A 19,008-nucleotide genomic window follows, 5' to 3' on the forward strand; every position below is an offset into this window, starting at 1 on the left:
AGAGTGCTGAGTAGAGTTCCTGTACTAAACAGTAGGCACCTATTAGTTATCTGTTTTATATATAATACTATGCATAGTAGTATGTGTATGTCAATCCCAATCTCCCAGTTTGTGTTTGTGCATTGAGTATGGCAGTGTGGACTTGGAAATTTGCTCACTCACGTCATTTCTCCTACCATTAAGTTAAACTCTTCTGTGTCCCTTTCAGAGAGATGGATTATCTTGCCTTTCGGGGAGGTAGATTTGACAGTCTGTATATCCCATCAACTTTTCTCTCTTTTTTTTTTTTTTTGACACAGTGAAGAGCAAGAAATTTAAAAGTTTAAAGAAAATTTGCAAAGATAAAAGGGAGAGCAGTTTGCAGGAGATCCACTTACTGTAAATACGCCTGCAGACGGTGTCAGCCAAGTGATTGCCAGCTGCGGTGAGTACAGCTGCTGATCGGAATGCAGAAGCATTGTTTGCAGAGCTTAGAGCTCATCAGTATGGGGTTCGGTCCTGGCCGTGCTGTGAGAGTGGGGAGCATCCTTAGTTCAGCAGGTTTAAATCCAGGGTCGCTTGTATTAGAATTCTGTTACGTACGTTTGTTAATGGAGAAGATTTCTAGTACTAATATAATGAGTTGTTTTCCCTTCTTGTTGCTCTCAAGGCATTACTTTTATTATAATAGATTCTAGCTAGTTTATGAGAGCAAAATGAAGCCAGTGACTGGAAAGGCAAGAAGTTACTTACTTTTTTTCTTAAGGAGGAAAGTAGATATTTCACATGTATGATTTACAGTTGTTTATCATGCAAGATGACTGACTGCTGACCCCCAAAAGGTTTCATTTTCTGGTTCAGATCTAGAAAGGGCCATACAGACAAATGTGGTAGAGTGTCATATGGAAGATTTAGATGGTCGGACTTCTGCCAGCCTTCTCAGGGTGAGGAGGCACACAGACCAGACAGAAAGCTGAGAGATCCCTCCATTGCTTGTGCCTGAGCCCCTTCTTCAGGCCAGCTGTTATACTAGGTACTTTCCTTGTGGAAAAAGAAAATTAATAGCCCTATCCATCTACCTGTCTAATTTTGGCCTTCCAAGTGGCTCAGTGGGTAAAGAATCTGCCTGCAGAGCAGGAGACCTAGGAGATATGGGTTTGAGCCCTGGGCTGGGAAGATCCCCTGGAAGAGGGCATGGCAACCCACTCCAGTGTTCTTGCCTGGAGGAGCCCGTGGACAGAGGAGCCTGGGGGACAGCAGGCCATAGCCTCACAAAGAGTCAGCCACAACTAAAGCGACTATGCATGCATGCAGGCACACTGTTTTAATTGAAGTATAATTGGCTTACAATGTCATGTTAATTTCAGATGTACAGCAAAGCTATTCAGATGTATATGTGTGTGTGTGTGTGTGTGTGTGTGTATATATTTATGTATATATTCTTTTCCCTTATAGGTTATTACAAAATATTGAGTAAAGTTTCCCATGCTCCCTATGCTATACAGTAGATCCTTGTTGGTTATCTATTTTATGTATAATAGTGTTATACATAATCCCAGACTCGTAATTTATCCCCGCCCCTTCCCCTTTGGTAGCCATAAATTTGTTTTCTCTATCTGTGGGTCTATTTTGTTTTGTCTGTAAGTTCATTTGTATCTTTTTCTTTCTTTTTTATTTTAGACTCCTCGTATAAGCAGTATCATATGCATTTGTCTTTCTCTGGTTTACTTCATTTAGTTTGATAATCTCTAGGCGCAGCCATATTGCTGCACATGGCATTATTTCATTCTTGTGCCTGAGTGATATCCCACTGTATAAATATGCCATGTGTTAAAAGTCATATTTTTCTATTCACAATTTTTCTAGGTCACAAGTGTGGCTGAACTATTGCTATACATCTCAACAGACTTAGAGCAAATAGGAGTTGAAAAGAAGACTTAACTCAAGTGACTGTGGGACTAGAAAGCCTTGGGCTAGTTCATTATCAATATCAGAGCTTAAAGGCTATTGACAAGTCAATTACTGTAAAATGACAAGCAAGAAAGAACTTTAGCCAGGTAAGACAAATGTTTTTGAAATAGTATCTGTAGGAATTCTGAATTATTAAATTTCTCACTATGTTATTTGCTAAAAAAAATAAACTCTCCTTTGCTGATCCGCCATTTAAAGTACAAGTATTTATTTCTATGGAATGTAACCTTTAATTATATGGCTAGATTTATTTCAAAATTCACTTTTTTGGTAAGAAATTCTATTTATACATTAGAAGTTCAGTAAGAAAGTGTTTTGTTAGAAAATGCTATAGAAATTGAGTTAATTTGCCTCAGTTTTTACATACACACTGATTATGAACTCCTTGTTTATGACATTTTAACTTCATTCTGTCACCTCCGTATATTGTTGCTGTTCAGTCGCTCAGTCGTGTCCGACTCTTTGCGACCCCATGGACTGCAGCACGCCAGGCCTCCCTGTCCATCACCAACTCCTGGAGCTTGCTCAAACTCATGTCCATTGAGTCCGTGATGCCATCCAACCATCTCATCCTCTGTCGTCCCCTTTTCCTCCTGCCTTCAATCTTTCCCAGCATCAGGGTCTTTTCCAACGAGTCGGCTCTTCGCATCAGGTGGCCAAAATACTGGAGTTTCAGCTTCTTCAGCATTAGCCCTTCCAATGAATATTCAGGTGACCTCAGTATATAAATGACAAGAATTTGCTTGTTAGAAAAAAGCATGAATATCTCATGCTTTGGCTTTTGTTCCTTTGTTCCCTTTAGCAAAACAGATGAGTGAGTCAAACAGATTCATTTCTAATCACATTTGAAGTTCTTTTTGTTGTGCCATTGTTATTGTTTTCAGTCCTCACAAAACCCCTCTGAGAGAAATTGCATTATTGCTGGGGAAATAACTGCTGGGAAAACTGGGGCTTAGAGGCTTAGAGACCTTCTGCTCCAAGGCAACATGGGAGGTGACAGAGCCAGGAATCAAATCCAGACCTGTCTGTACTTATGGCCCAGCTCTTTTCACGCATCAATGATGCAAATGTTAGATGTTTTATAGTAGGCTCACAGGTCTCTGGGTCTCCCTCTGAGTTTTTTTCAATCTGTTTTTTTCCTGTTGTTCATATTGTGTTATTTCCGTCATTTTGTTTTCAAGATCACTCATTCTTTCCTTTGTCATCTCCATTCTGCTGTGAAGCTTGTCCATTGGGTTTTCATTTGGATTATTCTTCATTTCTAAAATTTCCATCTGGTTTTTTTCTTGTTGTTGCTGCTGCTGCTGACCTTTTCTATTTTTTCTCTTGTTTCAAGCATACTTGCTATTGCTTATTGAAATATTTATACAGTGGCTAAATTTACATTTCTTGTGAGACAATTCTGTCATTTCCATGTCGATATCTGTATATTAGTTTCTTAGGGCTATTGCAACAAATTACCATAGATTTGGTGGCTTCAGACAATAGAAATTTATTCTCTTACCATGTGGAGGTCAGAAATCTGAAACCCTGGGCTTCCCTGGTGGCTCAGTGGTAAAGAATCCACTTGCCATTCAAGAGACATGGGTTTGATCTCTGGGTTGGGAAGATGCTCTGGGGAAGGAAATGGCAACCCACTCTAGTATTCTTATTTGGGAAGTCCCATGAACAGGGGAGCCTGGTATGTTACAGTTCAAGTGGTCACAAAGAGTCTGACATGACCTTTTGACTAAACAACAATGATCTGAAATCAAGTGTCTGGTGGGGCTGTGCTCCTTTGAAGCCTGTAGAGGTGAATGTATCCTTGCTTCTTCCAGTATCTAGTTGGTTAAAAGACTTACAGGAAAAGTTTCTGTACTCATAATTCCATTTCTAAGGCTCTGGGTGCTTTATAGATGGCAAAATAAACAGCTTCAATTTAAGGCTGAGGTTGGCGGGGATGCAGTTACTATTGCTTCTGCTACTTTTGGGAGACAGAAGAATTTGGGTTGTTTCCATTGACATTTTTGGTTCATTGCTGTGTTTGTGGTCTTATTGGGGCAGCCATGAAGGTTGTTGAGCATCAGCAAACTGCTTGGACAATCTAATCCTGAATAAAGATTCAGACTTTCTTTAATGAATCTTGCCTCCTTAGCATCAATCCCCTTCATCTTTTCATCACCGATCCCAGTGCCATTGCTCTTCTGTCTTGCCTGAACAATTGTCAGTTTCTACTCCTAATTTTTCTTGTATACCTACCCACGGAGAAGGCAATGGCACCCCACTCTAGTACTTTTGCCTGGAAAATCCCATGGATGGAGGAGCTTGGTAGGCTGCAGTCCAGGGGTCGCTGAGGGTTGGACACGACTGAGAGACTTCACTTTCACTTTTCACTTTCATGCATTGGAGAAGGAAAGGGCAACCCACTCCAGTGTTCTTGCCTGGAGAATCCCACGGACGGGGGAGCCTGGTGGGCTGCCGTCTATGGGGTTGCACAAAGTCGGACACGACTGAAGTGACTTAGCAAAATACCTACCCTAGAAAAGTGAAAGTGTTAGTTGCTTAGTCGTGTCTGACTCTTTGTGACCCCATGGACTGTAGCCCGCCAGGCTCCTTTTTCCTATTCTCCAGGCTAGAATACTGAAGTGACTAGCTGTTTCCTTCTCCAGGGGGTCTTCCCAACTCTGGAATCGAGCCCCAGTCTCCTGCATTGGAGGCAGAATTTTTACCATCTGAGCTACCAAGGAAGCCCCATAATATAGTTAAAGGTATTAAAAATATTTAAGATAGTATAAATTAACTGCATGAATGTGGTCCCAGACCACTTCTGCCCATGTTTCCTGACACAGAGAAGAAGCTGAAGAATAGAGTCGGTGTTTAGAATGAAACAGAAATGAGAGGTTGAGAGAAAGGCCTGGGTATTGGATCTCTGAGGTCTGTCTTTTATTAGCCAGTAACCTGGTAAAGTTAATTAACTTCTGTAAACTCTGTATTTTTTAACCTATGAAATAGCGAAATTAATACTACTTATCCAATAGAGTTCTTATGAAGATTATGTGAAATAAAAAGCATAAAAAGTGCATAAAAAGTGCTTAACAGTGTCTGGCTAGAGTAAATGCTCAATAAACTTTAGTAGAATTCATTATAGCTAAAGGTAGAAGACAGCTTCCTCCTCTTTTTTCTCATCCATAGTGATTGGGGCTTCTCTGTCAGTATTTAGGCTTAAGCTCCCAAGTGGTGCAGTGGTAAAGGATCTGCCTGCTAATGCAAGAAACGCAGGAGACTCAGGTTCGATCCCTGCCTTTGGAAGATCCCCTGGAGGAGGAAATGGCAACCCACTCCAGTATTCTTGCCTGAAGAATTCCATGGACAGAGGATCCTGGTTGGCTATCATCAATGGGGTCGCCAAGAGTTGGACACGTGTGAGTGCACGCACACATGGACAAACACGCATCACTGACTGCGGGACCAATTTCCGGTCCCCAGTATCCTCTTAGCCCATCTGTCAGGCTCATTACCATCCTTTGGTGTCTCACTTTACTCATCCTTATTCCTTTAAGACATTTAAGTAAATTCAGTCTTAACAAACATACTTTGAGAATATTTTCATTTAATTGCAATAAGATTGAAATATTTAAGGTACTAAAATGCATTAGGAGATGGGACCAGTGAAGATTTTTTTTTTCCATTTTTGGAAATCGAATACATTGAAACACAAAATAATTTTGATTGTTTCAAGTATCACATTACCAAGTGGGTACCTTATAGGAAGAATGTGTTTGACAAGGGCATTCTGTAGGCAATTCAGCCTGCTCAGCACAATTGCTCCAAGAAGTTGAAATGTTTTTCCTCTTATTAACAGACTGACTTCATATTTTTATGGGAAAACTGATACTTTCCTTTGTAGTGTCCTCTTAAGATGCATATGAACTCTAGTTTAAAGCGGGCAGCCAGTGACCTTATTGCATTTCTCTCTTCTGACCCAGTTTTTAAAAGAAATGCAGCCTCAGCACCTCTCTTATCTTTTCCTTTAGCTGCTTGAGATCTAAGCAAAATTCCCCCAGAATTCATCAGTGAGGTTGGTCTGGGGAGACTCTAATGATCTCTGCTATTTCTCTTTAATATAGAGAAATATTAAAGGCTGTTTTGACTGCCCCAGTGGACATAATCATTGGAAAGAGCAGAGTCAGTGATGGCAAAGTAATAAAGGAACCCTGGACAACATGAAGGGCCCGTGGTCCTAGTCTTCATTCCATCAATTGCTGTGCACCTGGCTATCTTTTTTTTCCTTCTAGATATCTTTTTCCTCATCTGTAAAATGAGAAGCTTTTACTAAAGAATCTTTAGGATCCATAACACAAGTGTACTTTATAGCCTACAGATAACCTCAATATTTCAGGATCAACATGAATATGAATTTGACACTCTTTATTGAAAGTGAAAGTGAAATCCCTCAGTCATGTGAGACTCTTTGCGACCCCATGGACTGTAGCCTACCAGGCTCCTCCATCCATGGGATTTTCCAGGCAAGAATACTGAAATGGGTTGCCATTTCCTTCTCCAGGAGACCTTCCTGACCCAGGGATTGAACCTGGGTCTCCTGCATTGTAGGCAGACACTTTACCGTCTGAGCCACCAGGGAAGTCCCATTGGGTATAGTTTAATTCAGGCCTTGTTAACTGCAAGAACAGAAACCTATCAGACTAGTCCAGAGATAAAGGGAGATTATTGAAGGACTGCAAAGAACTTTACTGAAGGCATCCCAGGATAGGAGGCGAAGTTCTGCCAGGCCACAGGGGAGCTAGGGAGAGTCAGGAACAGAGCCGCCCCATTCCAGAATTTCTCAGCGCTGCCTCAGTTGGACATTTGGTCTGTTCCTCTGCTTTCTACTACAGACAGGTTGGTTTCTTCTAATTAATTTTGAATTTTTAGCTCCCTTGTAATTCTGAGTTGTCTTGGCACAGTGCTGATGCTGATTAAACCTTATGATGTTTTTTGCTATTTTAAATTTTATTTTATATTGGAGTATGATTGATTTACAATCTTGTGTTAGTTTCGTGTGTACAGCAAAGTGATTCAGTTATACACATACACACATCTATTCTTTTTCAAATTCTTTTCCCATTTAGGTATTATAGAATATTGAGCAGAGTTCCCTGTGCTATACACTAGATTCTTATTGGTTATCTCTTTTATTTATAGTTAGTGTATATATGTTAATCCCAACCTCCTAATTTATATCTCTTCTCCCATCTTTCCCCTTGGGTAACCATATGTTTGTTTTCTAAGTCTGTATAAGCTCCATGATGTTTAACTAAAAGATCTGATACCTCTCATGATCCAACTTCTTTAGCCCTTTAGAGATCTTCTTCTTCTATAGCCTTTAGAAGACAGTGCCCAGTTTGAGTCAGGCATCCATCCTGGGTCCCACCAGTGGTGGCTAGGGGCCATGCAGTGCTCAGAGTCACTCCTGTCACAGGCTGTGTGTAGGGGTAGAGGCATTGAGACGGTGATGGGCGTGTCTACTAAAGGCCTAAGGAAATCCAATCTAGGGGCCCGGGGGCTTGAGTGGACCTTCATCTCATTTATGAAAATCCACTGGAGAGATTGGGGGTGGGCAGACACTAAAGAGGCTCCTAGTCAGTCAGTTGCTCAGCAATACTCAGTAAAGACCCTTACAGACAGATGACATCTGTGTATTCAGTAATCTATGCAGAGTGCCTGGTGGGGCGCTTACCACTGAGCACGTGCTGTGTGATTGACGACTCCCCTCTCAGTTGAGCTGTAAAAATAAAATGTCCTTTTATCTAGTGTTGTATAGGGGAAATGGGATGGGCCTTTGAATTCCAAACAAGGGAGAGCTCTTGGGTTGAAGCTGGAGGTCAGAAAAATCTCAGGTGACTGTCTAGCCTTGAGGGGTGGATAGAATTCACACAGGATACAGAGAGAGAGGGGTGAAGAATGCATTCAGATTTCAGGAATATAAAGAGAGAGAGGCCAGCTGCTGAGATTTGTGGAGCAGAGAGCAGGCCGTTTCTGGTTGGGGTGGGGAGTTTGCCAAGTAGATAGCAAAGGCCCTAACGCTTCAGGATGGAAGGCTTGCCCAGGGACTGTTCGTGAGTTGGGTGAAAGGTAGAGCCGTTCCTTGATAGGCAGACTCCTAGGTGTTCACTGAGCACGACTTGACTCAGAAATACTGTCAGTGGCCCAGTTTGCCATGAGGTCCAGCACATAAGGCACTTGATGACCTGGCACTTAGATGATTCAGAGGCTTATTATGTAAGCAGTGAAAAGGTATTTAAAGTACTACTTCTCAGAAGAAAGACTCCTTGAAGGCAGGTAGATGCCCTGGTAGCAGATGAGAGCTGGCTAGCAGGCATACTTATGACCCAGAAAGTGAACATAAAGGGTTCCACACTGAGACTGTTCTGTTGAGATCAAATAGATCATATTGCCAAAAAGTTTTTAAGAATGGAAAAGTTCATTATAAAGGCTTACCAGATATAAAACTTATTTTTTTTCCTCTAAATTACTCCATCACTTAAAAGTCTAGTGTGTCCTGAGTTTCACAGGTGCTTATGTTTCTTACTGAATATAGGATTCCCCACCTTGGGGATGATAGAGGTGGATACGCTATCTCTGTTGGGTCCTGCTGTTGCGAAACACACATAGTCCTGTGTATCAGTTATCTGCTGCTGTGTAACGAATTACTCCAAACCTAGCAACCTAAAACAATGAACATTTATTCAGTTACTGAGAGTGAGGTATCCAGGAATGGCTTAGCTGAATGGTTTTGGTACAGGGTCTCTAATAAGGTTGCAGTTAAGCTGTTGGCCGTTATCTGAAGGCTTAACTACAGTTATCTGAAGGCTTAACTTGGGCTAAAGTATCCGCTTCCAAGCTCTTTCACACGGTTTTCTGGTTCTTTGCTGGATTTTGGCTGGAGACATCATTTCCTCACCACATGGACCTCTCCTAGGTGGCCTGAGGCCTCCTAATATGTCTTGAGAAGTGAGAGAGGAAGAGTGAGAGGGAGAGACAGAGAAAGAGAGAGAGGACCTCCCAAGACTGAAGCCAGTCTTTTTTGTCATCTAATCTTATAAACAATGTGCTATTATTTCTGCTGACTGCTATAGGTCACACAGCCCAATCCTGGGACAATATGCCTTGGTCCAGGGACCAACTGGTCATCTTGGAGGCTGGATATCATATCATGAAGCTTTGGGTAAGACAGCTAACTTCTCTGAATCTCCTCTTCCCCTCCATTAAACAGGAATAAAGACATGAGCTAGAATTGCTGACGTCATGGAGTCAGGTGATGGATGAGAAAGCCCTTTGTAAACTATAAAATCTATTGGATGAAAAAGTTGATACATGATCTGGAGGTGAGAACTAAAAGGCAAAAAACAGTGGGAAATTCCAGCCCAGCAGAGGGGAATCCTGAGTTCTCTTAAGCCATAAAACCCTTCCCCTTCTCACAGACACGGTAAGTCCCCCTAGGGCTTGGCAGATGGAGACTATGTAGAGTTTGGGGTTGGAGTGCTTTTTTTTTTTTTCTTGGAATAATAAACTTCATGTTTCTAAGGAAAATAAATGAAGAAACAAGTCTTCCTGCAAGGTTTAAAAGGTTTGAGGCCATCAGCTTGTTCTTACAATACAGTTTGTTAATGCATCAATTGTCAATGAATTTAAAACATGTGGATTCAATTTTACTGAAAGGGTTCATCACTTGCAAAAATATATTTGGGGTTCCATTGAATGCAAGGACATCTAATAAAAGTGCCCATGTCCTGAGCTCACATACCCTTTTTCAGGCCAGCATCAGAGGCAGACATTCTTGCCCACAAACTGGCTGGGCTTATTCCTCATTTGCATGTTACCTCTTGACATGATTAGAGCTGAGTGTAAGTAGATAATTTTGACAAAAATGTGCAAGATTGATTAGAAAGTAGGTACACACTGGTCAGAATGACCATCACCAAAAAAAAATCTACAAACAAAAAATGCTGGAGAAGATGTAGATAAAAGGGAACGCTCCTACACTGTTGGTGGGAATGTAAATTGGTGCAGCCACTTGGAGAACAGTACGGAGGTTCCTTAAAAAACTGAAAACAGAACTGCCATCTGATCCAGCAGTCCCACTCCTGGGCGTACACCCAGAGAGAACCATAATCCCAAAGGATACTTGCACCCCTGTGTTCACTGTAGCCCTATTTGCCACAGCCAGGATGTGGAAGAAACAAACGCTCACTGATGGAGGATAGACAAAGAAGACACGGTACATATACACAATGCAGTGTTCTTAGACATAAAAAAGAATGAAGTAATGCCATTTGCAGTGATATGGATGGATCTAGAGACTGTCATATCATATGATATCGCTTATATATGAAATCTAAGAAACGGGACAAACGAACTTATTTACAAAATAGAAATAGAGAGTCACAAATGTAGAAAACAAAGTTATGGTTACCAAGCGGGGAAGGGGTAGATACATTGGGAGATTTGGATTGACATGTACACACTATATAAAATAGATCACTAATAAGAACCTACTATATAATGCAGGCTCAGATGGTAAAGAATCCACCTGCAATGCGGGAGACCTGGGTTTGCTCCCTGGGTTGGGAAGATCCTCTGGAGGAGGGCATGGCAACCCACTCCAGTATTCTTGCCTGGAGAATCCCCATGGACAGAGGAGCCTGGTGGGCTACAGTCCGTGGGGTCACAAAGAGTCCGACATGACTGAGTGACTAAGCACACACATACAGCGCAGGAAACTCTTTTCAACCTCTGTAATGACCTATTTGGGAAAAGAATCCAAAGAAGAGTGTGTGTGTGTAATGGATTCACTTTGCTGTACACCCAAATCTAACACAACATTGTAAACCAACTATATTCTAATGAAAATTAATTTAGTGGAGGGAGTGGGTAATGGTAAACTAGATAATTACACCCAAATAACCATTTTGTTCAAGCCGCTAAAATAGCCAAGACAAATCTAAAAATTATTTTCTTTAAAGTGTGAAGGAACTAAAAAGATAACGAGGAACTACAAACTACGGTCTTGGCAGACACGGGAAACTAGAAAGATGAGATCATCTTTTAAGACCACTTTATATACACTATCATGTGTAAAATAGTTACTAAAGTAGAAGAAAGAAATGAGAATCTAAAAATTAACACAGACTGAGAAAGTAAAATCTGCCCCGCCATGTTGGCATCAGGTGGACATAGCCACAGATAGAGCTAGCTGCTAAGTTAGTGGGAGACAATGTTTGTCCAAGGACATGCTGCCCTTGTAAAATGTCATAACGACTTCTTTCTTTAAGTGATTCCTGCTTTCTTACCTGTGAACAGTACTTTTTTTCCTCTGAAATCTTTTGTTACTTGAAATTATATCAACAAGAATGAAACATCTCACTTTTGCCAAAGGATCTGAGCCACTTTGATAAAGAGAAGGAACCTCAAGCTTCAGTCTATCTGCAGAGTTTCAGGTAATTGGTTGCTAGACACAGCATTCCATATCTATCTTAACTTTTAGTGTCTAAGGAAACAGGACCCTGAATCCACTTTTCAGTCCAGACTTGTTTTGCTTTGAGCCTGTCCCAGCACTGCTTCTTTTAAGTTTCAACTAAACTCCACCTTTCCCCCAAATTCTGTAACTTTGTCATTTCTGTTGTTTGGTGAGATGTTTATGGTTCTTCTGTCATTTCCCTGGTGGTTGGTGGTGGTTTAGTTGCTAAGTGGAGTCTGACCCTTGCAAGCCCATGGACTATAGCCAGTCAGACTTCTCTGTCCATGGATTGTCCAGGCAAGAATACTGGAGTGGATTGCCGTTTCCTTCTCCAGGGGATCTTCCTGATCAAGGAACTGAACCCAGGTCTCCTGCACTGCAGGAGGATTCTTTGCTGACTGAGCCACCAGGGAAGCCCTATTAATCTGACTTTATAGAGCTATGGGGTTTGCTGCTGGTTGTCTTACACTGATGGGTTAGTAGAGGAAGAAGTCATTTTTCCACTTCTGACAGTGACTGTAAGCCCTTACAGCTTTGATGTTGGTTTCTGCAGCATCAATGGGGTTAACTCCAGAGCTTCTGATTAAAAGTGGTGGGTGAGTTTCAATAGCAGTGGCAAGAGCAGTGGCAATCACGTGGGTTAGTGGGCTCTGAACTGGGACGCGAAGCAGCTTCCTGGTCTCTGGGTGACTTACTCTTTTCCTCTTGTTCCTCTAATTCTTCTAACATTTTACAACCAATTCTCTCTTCTGCTTTTTTCATCCTTTCGTCTATTTTTAATCTTGATAGATTCTTTTAACCTAATTTTCAGTTCAGTAATTCTTCAGCTGTGTCTAATTTAGGATTAAAGCCAACTATTGAATGACTTTTTTTGTTACTGCTTTAATTTTCACTTCTAAAATTTCCAGGTTTTTTTTTTTCCCCCAAATCTGTTGTTACTTTTTTAGTCTCCATTTTCTGAATTTTTGGCCTTATCTGTACTTTTAATTTGTACGCTCTTAATAACATGCTGTGTGTGTGTGTGTGTGTGTGTGTATTTGATAGAATTACTAAGAGAAATAAATAAATCTGCTGTCATAATGGAAAATGACAACAATCTCTCTCTCAGTAATTGATAGAATAAACAGACAAAACTTAAAAATAATATAGATGTGAATAGCACAGCTTACAAAACTACTTAATTCCCATATATAGAACACTGTACCCAACTGAAAAATGTTTATTATTTTTTAATTACATGGAGAATAGTTACAGAAATTGACTATAGACCTATAGATCTATACATTCATTAGGGAAGATATGTATCAAAGATGTCAGTTTGCTGGGAGCCAGCATATTGCATATTGAGTGCATATTGCATATTGCATATTGAGTGCAGCACTTTCCACAGCATCATCTTTCAGGATCTGGAATAGCTCAACTGGAATTCTACCACTGCCGGGAGCCAGCGTGAGGAGCTCCACCCATGACAAAGGTCATGAGGAAGGAGGCTCGGCATACGCAAAGGCGGGATCGAGCCTCAAGAGTCCCCCTGGAAATTCTTGAGCATTTACACCCCAAACCAGAGTCTGCCTACTTTCTGCTTTGTGCTCTCACCTACACCTCTGACTTTACGGGGGGCTGTCCCTCACTACCTCTCTCTGAAAAGAGTTAGCTTACAGCTCCAGTTAATAATTCCTGGGTGTGACAGTGTTTAACCTACAAACTCCTTTGGAAATCCTCTAGCCTGCCTGAATAGGTTTTTCCGGCCACATGTGATTGCTCAGAGCCTTCCAACTGTGAGAGGCATGAGATGTTCTAAACTGTCTAAACACAGATTCCTTTGAGTAGTTAAAAGATTGATTAGAAATTGTATTGGTGAAGGGATTTTCACTTACTGGGCTAATGTTTGCTGCTAGGTTTCCATATCCCTTACCTGCTGTGTCCCTGGCAGTGTATTGATTAATATAATTGGTGTAAGTAGTAGCTTTAATGTTTGTAACCTGGGACCCCTGAGTTAATTCTTTTTCTTGTTATAGCCCACCACACCTTTGCTCTGTAGGAATGCAACTTTATCTAATGCTTTTGGAGGGTGGCTCCTGACCAATCACCTTTAGAGAAAAATAAGTTTTCTGAAGAAAGGGTCTTAAAATGTTAACAGGCCTCCTGGCCAGAAGATGATGCAAATCACCTAAGCTTTTGCATATGATGAGTTTGCAGGAAGAAAGCCTGGATTGCTGCATGACTCTACCCCTTCCCCCATTATCTATGCATAACTTAAGGTATAAAAACTACTTTGGAAAATAAAGTGCGGGCCTTGTTCACCGAAACTTGGTCTCCCCATGTCGTTCTTTCTCTTACCTTCTGGCTGAATTATTCAGCCTCTTTTCTCCACTGAATTTCCTCACTGAGCTATCCTTATTCTATTACTCTTTATATCTTTGATAAATATTTAAATAAATAGGTCGCCTATGCCGTCTCTCCTTCGAATACCCTGGATCAGCCGGGGCTGGACCCCGGCATCAGTTCTTCCAAATGGATCTATAGATTCAATGCAATCCCATTGAGAATACCAGCAAAGTATTTTCCAGAACCCAACAAGCTTATTTTAAAATTTGTACTAAAACTAAAAGAATGAGAAGCGATATTCTTAAAAAAAAACAAAAAACTTGGCCTACTCATTGTTAAAATTTATAAATTTATAGTAATTAAGACTAGTCTAGTATTGGCAAAGGGGACTTCCTAGGTGGCCCAGCAGTAAAGAATTCATGAAAGAGATGGGCTTGATCCCTGTAGTAGGGGTCCCCTGTAGTAGGAAAGACCCCCTGTAGTAGGAAATGGCAACCTGCTCCAGGACACTTGCCTTGAATACCCATGGACAGAAGAGCCTGGCGGGCAACAGTCCCTGGAGTCGCAGAGTCAGATATAACTGAGCATGCATGCAAACCTGCCATACAAAGTATTGGCAAAAAGCTTAAAAAAAACAACCAATGGAACAGAAGAGAGGACCCAGATATTCACTGATGTATGTATGGACTTGAGTTGTGACAAAGGAAACCATAGACTAGAAAAAGAATGTTTTTCCCAATAAATAGAGTTAGGGTAATTGGATAGTCGTGCAGGCAAAAATGAAATAGGATCCTTTTCTCATTTTACATGTAAAAACAATTCCAGGCATATACAGACCTAAGTGTGAATGGAAAAACATAAAAGCTTTTAGAATGTAACATAGGTGAGCATCTTTAAGACCTCAGAATGTGGAAAGAACAAGACAGACGAGTCACTAACTGTAAAATAAAGAATTGATATATCTGATGACATTAAAATTAAGATATTTTGCTCACCAAAAGACAAATAATGAGAGACAAAAAGCAAACTACAGAGTAGGAGAATAATTCCATAACGTATCTAACAAAGAAAAGGTTTGTATCTAGAATCTATTTCAAAACTCCTTCAGATGAATAATAAAAATGCATGTTATCTATTAACAATAGAAAAACTTTGGAAACACTTCAACCATAGTTTATTATCTGCTGCTGCTGCTGCTAAGTCACTTCAGTTGTGTCTGACTCTGTGCGACCCCATAGACGGCAGCCCACCAGGCTCCCCCGTCCCTGGGATTCTCCAGGCAAGAACACTGGAGTGGGTTGCCATTTCCTTCTCCAATGCATGAAAGTGAAAAGTGAAAGTGAAGTCGCTCAGCTGTAGCTTCTACCATTAGATTGTCATCTTAGCAAGGACAGGACTGTTTTGTCTGTTTTATGTTATGTACCTGAATGCCCAGGCTTCCCTTGTAGCTCAGCTGGTAAAAAATCTGCCTGTAATGCAGGAGACCCTGGTTCTATTCCTGGGTCGGGAGGATCTTCTGGAGAAGGGTTAGGGTACCCACTCCAGTATTCATGGGCTTCCCTGGTGGCTCAGATGGTAAAGAATCCACCTGCAATGCAGGAGACCTGGGTTTGATCCCTGGGTTAGGAAGATCCCCTGGAGGAGGGTATGGCTACCCACTCCAGCATTTTTGCCTGGAGAATCCCATGGACAGAGGAGCCTCGTGGGCTACAGTCCATGGGGTTGCAAAGAGTCAGACACGACTGAGCAACTTAGCAGAGCACAGCACCTGAATGCCCAGGACAGCACATAATTGGCACATAATTGTTGCTCAAAAAATATTTATTGAATATCCTCATTTAACTCTCATAACAAACCCACAATTGAAGGACTGCTACTCTTCCTAAATTACAATGAGGAATCAGAGGCTCAGAGAGCTCAAAAATGGCCCATCCAGTCTCTCTAGATAGCAATTAATAAGGGCAAGACCCAAATTCGTACCTTCAGATGCCAGAAGCCCATTTTGTGTCCACTGTATTACCTGAGCCTCTTTACAATCCTGCTAATGGCCAGTCATGGGTAGCCAGGTGAGAGTACTTCAACATGCAGGCCCCAGGTAACTTACACTTTACACGAATGACTACATCAGGCCAACATAAGTGGCTCAGAATAATGGAAATTGTCAGATCCTGGTCATCTAATTTAACAGTTTTCCAATGAGATGTTTCCCTCAAGGGGCAGGGCTGCTTAGCCTCCATTCCACAGAGTAAAGGAAGAGGCTTTCTTCTCTGGCTTGACCATTTACTCTTTCCTTATGAGATAATCTGAATGAAACTACAGTTTTCTTCATCTGCTAACATTCAAAAGGCTCAGCTAAGAACTCTCTTTCCTTGTCTTCTGCCAGTATTCTTTATTACAGGCTCTGAGCTTGATGTACAATTAATGCAAGGTTGATTATATTGAGATTATAAGAATTTACAGTGGTTTACTCATTCTTAGATTTAAACAATGTCATATAGGATAAAGCTTCATGAAAATGCCAGCCATTTATCTTGAGTTCCGTGTAGGCCAGTCAGATCTAAGAGCAGAGTGCAGCATATTGACCTCCAGGGCTAGGACCTGCCATGGAGGGTAGACACGTTCCAGCCTCCTGACTGGCCACAGGATGGAGAAAGACTCCTAGGAGTCTTGAATGAATCGATCTTTGAAAGAAGGCAGTTTTTGTTTTTGTTTTCCCACAAGGAGATTTTTTGCAGTGTTTAAGAGAAATTAGTACCCAGGAAGTTTGAGAGTCACACAGGAAAGATGCTCCCTTCACTGTCACAGTAATTCAAAGATATTACTTCCATTCTGAGCTTCAAATCAGATTTGTTGCTTGATTAAAGAATAGGGTTCCTTTGTGTCTATATGTTTGCTCTTTCCCATAGGTTACCACCTTTTCTCTCACTTTTCAAAGCCCTTTCCATTCTTCATGATCTGCCTTTTTAATGACTCATACTGTCTAAGGTTGGCTGGTCAGGAGGATAAGAAATTGTGGCTGTGTATTACCAGAAATGGGGCTTCTATGGTGGTTTAGTGGTAAATAATCCACCTGCCAATGCAGGATATGTGAGTCTGATCCCTTGGTCAGGTAGATCCCCTGACAAGGAAATGGCAACCCACTCCAGTATTCTTGCCTAGGAAATCCCCTGGACAGAGGAGCCTGGCGGGCTGCCATTCATGGGTGGCAAAAGAGTAGGGCATGACTTACTGACTAAACAACAACATTACTAGAGCAGAGGCACAGACACACCTGGATAGTGAGCTGCCGAACAATAGGACCAGCATCCAAAACAGTTCAGTCGCTCAGTCGTGTCCGACTCTTTGCGACCCCATGGACTGCAGCACGCCAGGCTTCCCTGTCCATCACCAACTCCTGGAGCTTACTCAAATTCACGTCCATTGAACTGGTTATGCCATCCAACCATCTCATCCTCTGTTGCCCCCTTCTCCTCCTGCCTTCAATCTTTCCCAGCATCAGGATCTTTTCCAATGAGTCAGTTCTTCGCATCAGGTGGCCAAAGTATTGGAGTTTCAGCTTCAACATTAATCCTTCCAATGAATATTCAGGACTGATTTCCTTTAGGATGGACTGGTTGGATCTCCTTGCAGTCCAAGGGACTCTCAAGAATCTTCTCCAACACCACGGTTCAAAAGCATCAATTCTTCGGTGCTCAGCTTTCTTTATAGTTCAACTCTAACATCCAAAACTTGATTTTCTGGTTATTTCCATCCCCAGGTATGGATCTGTCTGGTGGGGTTATGCCCAGTCATCTCTGAACTGTGGTGCTTCTCCTAGTGCCTTGGTTTTGAGGGTCCATCAAAGTTGAATGTACAGCCGTAAGCTCTGCATGGGAGCTTTCAAGAGCTAGTGGGTTTGTCAAGGTACCAAATGTGGTGGGTTGAATGGCAGCTCTAAAGATATGTCTATATTCTAATCTATGGACTCTATAACAGTGAAAAAATTAGGCTTATTTGGAGAAAAGTTCTTTACAGATGTAATTAAGTTAAGGATCTTGAGATAAGATTATCCCGGATTAACCGCATGGAACCTAAATCCAATGACATGCGTCCTTACAAGAGACACACAGATGAAAAGACCCAGAGAGAAGGAGGCCATATGAAAAGAGGCAGACGTCAGACTGATGAAGCCACAGGCCCAGGGACGCCTGCAACTACAAAGCTATGACAAACCTAGACAGCATATTAAAAAGCAGAGACATCACTCTGCTGACAAAGGGCTGCATAGTCAAAGCTATGATTTTTCTAGTAGTCTGTATAGATGTGAGAGTTGGACCATAAAGAACGGCTTGAGGCCCAAAGAATCGATGCTTTCAAACTGTGGTGCTGGAGAACACACTTGAGAGTCCCTTGGACAGCAAGGAGATCAAACCAGTCAATCCTAAAGGAAATCAATCCTGAATATTCACTGGAAGGACTGATGCTGAAGCTGAAGCTCCAGTACTTTGGCCACCTGATGTGAAGAGCTGATTCATTGAGAAAAAAACCCTGATGCTGGAAAAGATTGAAGGTAGGAGGAGAAGGGGATGACAGAGGATGAGATGGTTGGATGGCATCACCGACTCAATGGACATGAGTTTGAGCAAGCTCCAGGAGTTGGTGATTGACAGGGAGGCCTGGTGTGCTGCAGTCCATGGGGTCGCAAAGGGTCGGGCACGACTGAGCGACTGAACAACCTGAGGCTGGAGGAGACGAAGGACAGAATCCCTTATAGCGCCTCTGCACAAGTGTGGGTTTAATTTCAGAGTTCTGGCCACCAGAGCTGTGAGGGGGTGAATTTATGTTGCTTTCTGTCACCTGGTTTGGGCAGTTTGTTACAGAAACCCTAGGAAGCTGATCCACCAGGCCATGGGCCTCATGCTCAGGCCAGTTAGAGGCCCACTGGGGATTAGGTAAAACTGGTAACTGGGACTGAAAGAGGCTCAGTTACAGGAATGAGACCTCTAAAAGGGGGCCAGGTATAGACAAGAAGCTGCAGGTCAATGAAGGCCCAGTTGGCCAGGGTCTCATCTAGGACATAAGACTAATTCCAGACATTCCGCTGATGGGAATATGGTTTATGTTAGAACAGTAAGTTCAGTTGTTTTTGATGAAGACAAGTTTGATTCCCCAAACTATGGGTCACTACTCCTTAGTTGATTGTGAAATCAATTAAGTGAGAGACAATAGTTTTTTAATGTTTGTTTGCTTTTAAG

The 19,008-nt window shown here is 41.8% G+C and overlaps 1 long non-coding RNA gene and 1 other non-coding gene across 3 annotated transcripts in view; one reads left to right on the plus strand and one right to left on the minus strand.

Moving 5' to 3' along the window:
• The window catches only part of LOC132343790 (uncharacterized), a 75,552-nt gene that overhangs the window by 17,370 nt on the left and 39,174 nt on the right, over positions 1–19,008 (plus strand). For both annotated transcript variants that reach the window (XR_009492750.1, XR_009492749.1), the window contains 3 exons: positions 300–424; positions 1,846–2,036; positions 9,203–11,426. This is a non-coding gene — a long non-coding RNA (uncharacterized lncRNA). The remainder of the gene's footprint in view (positions 1–299; positions 425–1,845; positions 2,037–9,202; positions 11,427–19,008) is intronic.
• TRNAC-ACA (transfer RNA cysteine (anticodon ACA)) lies at positions 6,499–6,571 on the minus strand. The gene has a single exon. It is a non-coding gene; the product is annotated as a tRNA-Cys (tRNA).

The sequence above is a fragment of the Bos taurus genome, chromosome 24, assembly GCF_002263795.3.
Source record: "Bos taurus isolate L1 Dominette 01449 registration number 42190680 breed Hereford chromosome 24, ARS-UCD2.0, whole genome shotgun sequence".
Taxonomy (NCBI): domain Eukaryota; kingdom Metazoa; phylum Chordata; class Mammalia; order Artiodactyla; family Bovidae; genus Bos; species Bos taurus.